The 7,948-nt window shown below is 40.3% G+C and overlaps 1 pseudogene across 1 annotated transcript; it reads left to right on the top strand.

The window, feature by feature from the left end:
- Positions 1 to 2,348: 2,348 nt before the first annotated feature.
- Positions 2,349 to 2,751, top strand: LOC311632266 (large ribosomal subunit protein uL14-like; annotated as a pseudogene). Its single transcript has one exon. The product of its transcript is annotated as a large ribosomal subunit protein uL14-like (transcript).
- Positions 2,752 to 7,948: the final 5,197 nt, after the last annotated feature.

Raw genomic sequence — 7,948 nt, 5'->3', positions numbered from 1 at the left:
AAATATGCCTAACATCCCAGCATTCCCTCTCCCCCTACCTCTCACCCCCTTAACCGGCATTTCTGTAAAGTGGGGTTGATGGAGACTGGCTGATTTCATTCTTATGTAGCTTCTTCATGCTTAGGTGGTATGAAGAGATGTCCATAATTAGTCAGTGATTGAGGAAGGGGCTGATAACTAGTGTTGATCTGGAATAGCATCAGAGACAAGGAAAAAGCACAAGTAAACTAGGATAAATGTTGTTGTTTTTTATGTAACTCTTTGCATTCTCCATTAATAAGAGTTTCTTGTGACTTAGAGTCATCTTTTTTCTTCTTGGTACAGAGAGGGAAACACCCTTACAATATATCACTAAATTACCCTGCAATGTCTACATAATAAATATCCACACCTGTGGAGAATTTTTATTTTATTTGAGCCAAATTGACAACATATGCCAGGAGCAAGAACTCAAATATCTGAAAGAAAGAAAGAAAGAAAGAAAGAAAGAAAGAAAGAAAGAAAGAAAGAAAGAAAGAAAGAAAGAAAGAAAGAAAGAAAGAAAGGAAGAAAGGAAGGAAGGAAGGAAGGAAGGAAGGAAGATAGAAAGAAAGAAAGAACTCAAATATCTGGAGAATAATAGCTTCCTTTATGCATTTGCAATTAAGAAAGGAAAATAAGGAAGAGGTGGAAAAAACAAGGTTGGGATTGGATTACAGGATAGTTAACAAGATTATGTGCCTTCTTGAGGGTGGTTACTTCTTATTTCAAAGGTAGATGCCCACAGACAGACACACATCAATGGACCGGGCTTACATAAGTGACTTTTTACCAAACAGTTAATGTCTGGGGATGACTACCCATCATGATCTCCCCAGTTAGGAGTTTATGATCAGATCACCATAGGAGTTTACTCTCCATAGACCCTCTTTTTTATTCAAACCTGAGTAACTTATACTCTGCTTTCAGAATTTCTCCTTTGTCTGCTATTTCTTGAAATAATTCTTAAGCCAAAGAGGCATACTTTAGGGTGGTATATTCTGCTCTTCTACAAGAATGTCCAGTTAGCTTCACTTGACTCTCATGATCCTCACTTGGCTCGGCTCTGTAGAGGACATTGGAAACCTGTATGGACAGCCTCACCAAACTGCACATGGAAAGGGAAAGGATAATTCCCCAAGGGAAATGAATGTGCAGCTATCCAAATGAGGGTAAGTGGATATGAGAATGTTCAAGAAATAACAGCCACACATGCTATTTATACTAAATCAATTAAATACATTTTCTTCCTGTTTTGAACCAACATCTTTTCACCCTTTCATAAAAGCATCTTTTAAGAGTTTTTTAAATGAGGTATTTGTGAAACTTCCCTATAGGAGACCAGAATATGTCACCCCCAAATATTTCAGTATATTTTGAAACAGAATTTATCAAGTGAGAAAGACAATCAGTATTCTCCATATGTGAACTGATCATTGAGGAAGAACTACCGGGTTAACACTAGTCTCTTGTGAGTTTGGCTGGTATAGGACAGGTCATCATCTCACAGGTGTCTGTTCATCCCCAAGTGCACTGAAAAACTGCAAAGCTGAGGAGTTGCCCTGTGAACATGATGACCAAGCTATATTTACTGGTTATTCATTGAGATCTGAGTTCCAGGTAATCACCTAATTGAAAATGTTAATACCATGGCCTTTTCTCTAATTGTTTCAAGGCTGGGATCATTTCATAATACAGGAGGCTTAAGAATACAAGGTACTATGCTTTAATGTTTGGTATTTCTTCTCCCTTAGGCAAAATTATATGAAGCCAATATTTCTCTTATTCTGTATCTCTCTCCCTCACTTAGTAAACAGAATTCTAGTGGACTATACCTACGGTGTCCTCAACGTTTCATCCCCCAATTTACTCCCTCTTCCTTACAACAAAATTTAAGTCTGGAGCCTAATTACTGAGAAGAGTTGCCAATCTCACCTTATTTCTCTGCCAAGTAAAAAATGATTATTATCCAATAAACTCAATGGTGCTAATATCTTCTGCAAGAGTGTATTATTCCTCCGGAAACTACTGCCTTATCACAGCTAAATTGCATTTGGCTTCTTAAAGCTTCTTAAAGATATTTTTTAAAATTTGTTTTTATTGATTTTAGAGAGGAAGGGAAAGTGAGAGCGAAATAGAAACATCAATGAAGATAGAGAATCATTGATTGACTGCCTCATGAAGGCCCTCTACTGGAAATCAAACCTGAAATCCTGGCATGTGAGCAGGAATCAAACAGTGAACTTATGGGTCATGGATCCACAATCAACCACTGAGCAACAGCAGCTGGGCCTTACTGATATTCTTAATAAATGAGCCCAGGGTCCAACATGTTGAAGAGAGGACATGGTGAGTCCTCCGGGGCGAAATTCCAGATTTCTCTGGGTCTTCTGGTAGGAGCCATGATTAACTGTGCTGACAACATAGGAGCCAAAAATCTGTACATTATTTCTGTGAAGAGGATCAAGGGACACTGAACAGACTTCCTGCTGCAAGTGTGGGTGACATGGTGATGGCCACAGTAAAAAAAGGCAAACCAGAGTCAGAAAGAAGGTACATCCAGCTGTGGTAATTACACAACGGAAGTCATACCGGAGAAAAGATGGCGTGTTTATTTTGAGGATAATGCGGGGGTCATAGTAAATAATAAAGGGGAAATGAAAGGTTCTGCCATCACAGGACTGTGTAAATTTGTGGCTCAGGATTGCATCCAATGCTGGCAGCATTGCATGATTCTCTGTGTATTTGTAAAGGAATAACCCATTAAAAATTGATGACATGAAAAAAAAAATGAGTCTAGTAGGAATCCCCATCATTCCTTAGCTGTTGGGGAAGGTTCTTTATAATTTTGGGAATTTATAGGTTTTATATAGATAACAGCCTCTATTTGTATATTAGAAGACTCTATCTTCTGAAGCCAGGTAGAAGAGATGATTGATGGGTACTTGTGATGTTGATTTCATCTAAGTCAAAAAGAAGGTACCAAGCCAAAAGATGGGAAAGAAAGAAGACCAAGGTAGATAGAGCACATACTATGAGCTAGGACCATAGTATCCTATCTAATGAAAGGGTAATATGCAAATTGCACCATTACTCCAACACACAAGATGGCCACCCCCATGTGGTCAAAGATGGCCACCCATATGTGGACACAAGATGGCCACCACAAGATGGTCACCAGGGGAGGGCAGTTAGGGGTGACCAAGCCTGCAGGGGAGGTCAGTTAGGGTGATCAGGCCTGCAGGGGAGGGCAGTTAAGGGTGACCAGGCCTGCATGGGAGGACAGTTGGGGAGAACCAGGCCTGCAGGAGAGGGCAGCTGGGGATGACCATGCCTGCAGGGGAGGGCAGTGAGGGGCAATTGGGCCAGCAGGGAAGCATTTTGGCATCAATCAGGCTGTCAGGGGAGTGGTTAGGGGGTGATCAGACTGGCAGGCAGAAGCAGTTAGGGGCAATCAGGTAGGCAGGCAGACAAGTAGTTTGGAGCCATCAGTTCTGGATTGTGAGATGGACCAGTGGGATTGGGTCTAAATGGGCAGTTGGACATCCCTCCAGGGGTCCCAGATTGGAGAGTCTACAGGCTGGGCTGAGAGACACACATACACACCCATGCACGAATTTCGTGCACTAGACCTCTAATATGTTATACTAAGTCAGCTCTGCCCACCCCCACATTCCCAATCTTAGTAGCATGTCAACACAACTAATGGTCACAAGTTTTCCCCAACTAGAACATAAACATTTATGTTCTCATCATATGCATAAGCATATTACACACATATAACACATTAAACTATACACAGCACAAATTTCATCCAAGTATATCTAATATCTAATACTTATACCAATCACCACACATACTCTGCACATATAACATATATAAATGTCACACATATTGGAGTGATATAATTTATTGTGAAGGGAGGATCATTCAGCTTGGGTAGGTATAATAAATCGATATCAGGAAAATTTCTATTGATAGGTTAGTGAAAAAGAGATGTCATGTGAGCTGAATCGCATACAGAATATATATATATATATACACATATATATATACATATATATGATTGAGCATACATATATATGATTCAACATACATATGCACATGTATGCATATAGTGTATATATAGTATAGAGTATATATTATTATATATGCTATTATTATCTATAATAAAACCATAATATACTAATTAGACTGGACGACTGGATGACCTTCCAAATGAAGCTGTGGCTGCAAGGGCCAAGCCTCTTGCAAGAATTTTGTGCATCGGGCCTTTAATATATATATAACAGTAGAGCAGGTAAATGACAACAGAGGGTATTCCAGGCAGAGAACTAAATAGGTAAAGTTATGATATCAAGGAATCATGTGATACATAACTCTAAGTAGTTGGAAAACAGAGGTACATAAATGCAAAGTAATGATTAGCAAGGGCTATTGATGTGGGCAGGGCCCACCATTTGGGAAACACTCATCACTCTACTAAAACCAGGGGTGGGTTTAGAGGTTACTGATGACCTCTAACAACCGAATGTCCTCTATGCTATCAACAAACCCATTCATGCCACAATGGAATTCAATGTAGCTGTAACTCCTGTGCTCTTTGTAGCCCTTTTTGTTATTCCTCCAGTAACATTTGATTACTTTAAAGGGATATTGGGCCCATATATATACATTTCTGTAGTGATCTCTCCAGTTCCGGATGCATACATGCTCGATTTTGTGCCAGAAGGTATAGATGAAGATGTGATAGTTCCTGTCTTTTGGAACTTCTCTTCCTTTCATGAGGTCATTGCATCTGTACTCATTGAATTCCCAGCTTGTGCTCAGGTGGTGCTGTTTCATGAATTCCTTCCAGGAAAGGTTCTGGCTGTGTACCTGGAGCCCACAAAAGGGCAACAGCAGGAGCAAGAGAGGACCTAGGACCTTCAGAGAGGAGGACATCTCAGTCACCAGGATCACCTGTGGGTCTACATGGAAGAGAGAGGAAAACATAACTGCAACACGCCCTGAGCTGAGTTCCACCTTAAAATTCCATTGTAGATATTTAGGCTCAATTTTACCATTTGGTTCCAGACTAGAAGATGATAAATTTCATTAGATAATAAAAATTTCAAGAACTGAAAATATGCTAGAGCCTGAGTGAGACAAGCACAAAATTGTAGAAAATAGATGAAAATTTATTTTGAGAATTCCAAACATCTCTTCACTCAAAACAAGAAGTTCTGGCTAGCTATGTTTTACAGTCCAGATGGATTCTCATAAGAGAGTGTGTCTGAAAGAGAATGGGACTTTAAGTTTTATGTCTGTGAAGTAGAAAAGGTTCTCACCCTTTAAGGGAATGTAGAAGATGAGTAGACTTGGGAAACATTTTCAAGGAAGGTTTTGGCTCCCTGAAATCCCAGGCTGCAATTAAAATGGACTCTGCAAGTGGGACTTATCTCCTATTGACTTCATCATAGCACTTCCCCAATGGCTGCCTGAAACAACTACCCACTTGCCTTCTCTGAGGACATTTCCCTAATTATCACCATGCTGCATCATCTTGATTTGCCATTAAGAACATCATCATAAAGAAAATGCAGCTTTGAAATAGTGTTCTAAGCAACCAAATACCAAGATTGAAACTGCTCTCACAGGAGCTACTCTGTTCAAAATCAGGGCCTAGCGATGTTTGAAAAAGTCTCTCCTTTAGACCAGCTCCCTGTCCTCTGTTAGCACAAGGAGTTAACCTGGCCCTACAGAAACTCTAACCTAATTCTCAATATCTCAGAACTGGTGTCCTCAAATGAGCCTAATAGTAGCTCCTTTACAGACCTGTGAGAGACTAATGGGATTTGCAGGAGAGCACTTTTGGGGGTCTTGAGTGCTCTATCAGGCACAGGATAAGGGATAGGCAAGTTCTCATTTGTGGTACCCCATCCCTAGCTCAAAGGGCCTAAAGAGGATGGGAAGACCAAGATTTAAGCAGCTTCAATGTGTTATGCTTGAAAATGTTGGGGAGGTTGGGAGGTGTGAATTAGTAAGTTTAATGCTGAGTTAAATTTGGGCCTTTGCTTCTCACAAGTTGGATCACTGCATGCTCAACTCTATCACCAAGAAGGTCAAACAAGCCCCTTCCAGTGTTCCTGGGCCTTTCCCCAGCCATGCTCAGTACCAGCCCTTCTAACTCTAACTTGCCCTATTCAGATTTCATACTTACGTTCACAGGTCCATTGGGATTAGTGTGTGAATCTGAAGAGCAGAGTCAGTGTCCTTTTCCTTTTCTTAGAGCTAAGAAGTCTGAGGCAGTGAAGAAAGGAATAGATGTGAGAGGGGCAGTGTTCCAACTGATTGGCAGTGGTGGTGGGGGAAGAGGGGACAGCCTTACTCTGTGCACCTGTTTATCTCCTCATCTAGAACACTGGGGGTCACTCTGAGAAGAGCCTGGAGCAAAGGGGTCATACATCAAAGGCAGTCTTTTGGGTACAAAAGAATGACAAGGCCCTGGGGGCAGGAGCTAAAGAACAAAATTCAGCCAAGTAAGTTTGAAGATCTAATTGGCTTTATTAAGCAATTCAGGAATTGGGTAGCATGCCATATATCACTAGAAAGGCACTTTGGTTAGTTGTACAAAATGGAAGGTTTTCATAGGCAGAAAGAGGGTGGGATTACCAAGTTAAACACTGGATTATTTTATTTTTATTTTGATTTTTTTTATTATTTTAAAATATATTTTATTGATTTTTTACAGAGAGGAAGAGAGGGAGATAGAGAGCTAGAAACGTCAATGAGAGAGAAACATCGACCAGCTGCCTCTTGCACACCCCCTACTGGGGATGTGCCTGCAACCAAGGTACATGCCCTTGACCGGAATCAAACTCGGGACCTTTCAGTCCGCAGACGGAGGCTCTACCACTGAGCCAAACCAGTTTCGGCAACACTGGATTATTTTAAATAAGGGCACCTTCATTTAGGGGAAGGTAGAGGGCATTACCTCACCAGTGCTCATCAGGTAATTCTAAATTGATTGGTTTAAGAGGCTGAAATTTGATTAGTTATTAAGTTTTTGTTAGGTGTCATGGTTTAACAAAAATGACTCATGTTCACGATTTTTCAAGCTTATGATTTTTTGACTTTACAATGGTATGAAAGCAGTATGCATTCAGGAGAAACTGGCTGGGCTAAGCTATGCTGTTCAGTAGTGTTAAAAAGAATGGAGGTGAAAACAGTCTAAAATGGAGTCACTTTTGATAACCATGTGAGTTAACAGATGCATTAATTAGCTTGGTTGTTGTGATTGTTTCACAATGCATACATATACTGAATCAGGTTGCACACCTTAAATATAAACAATGTATATCTGCTATCATTTAAGTATTTTCAGTTTAGTCCTTTCACACACACACCTACACACACACACACACACACACACACACACACACGTGTGTGAGCACACACTCTTAGATACATACTTCCCTTCTTTAGCTGCTGGTGTCTCCATACATTTCTGTTCCCCAATTTGTTTCAAAATATTCAAAGGGGAAAGGGAGGGGTGTGAGAATTGTCTTTAGTAAATGACACAAATGTTTTTGTGTCTTGGTCATTGATCCTATAGACTTTTTGTCATGGACCAGTTTATGAGGGTATTAAGGTGTTGGTGCATGTTTATAAACTAGAAAATAAATAACAGGATAGAAAAAAAATCCCACACAAGAACCATAGCAACATCTTCACAGATACCTATAGTTTGGGTTTTTGTTTAAAATATATTTTAATTGATTTCAGAGAGGAAGAGCGATATTAACATCAATGATGAGAGAATCACTGATTGGTTGCCTCCTGAATGCCCCACATGGGGGACTGGCCCACAAGCGGGCATGTGCCCTGATCTGGAATTGAACTGTTGATCTCCTGGTTCATAGATCAATGCTCAACCACTGAGCCATGC

Source organism: Pipistrellus hanaki (assembly GCF_964339955.1).
Source record: "Pipistrellus hanaki genome assembly, chromosome: 1".
Taxonomy (NCBI): Eukaryota; Metazoa; Chordata; class Mammalia; order Chiroptera; family Vespertilionidae; genus Pipistrellus; species Pipistrellus hanaki.
Note: the sequence above shows the minus strand (reverse complement) of the source record. Positions and strands in the feature narration are given on the sequence as shown.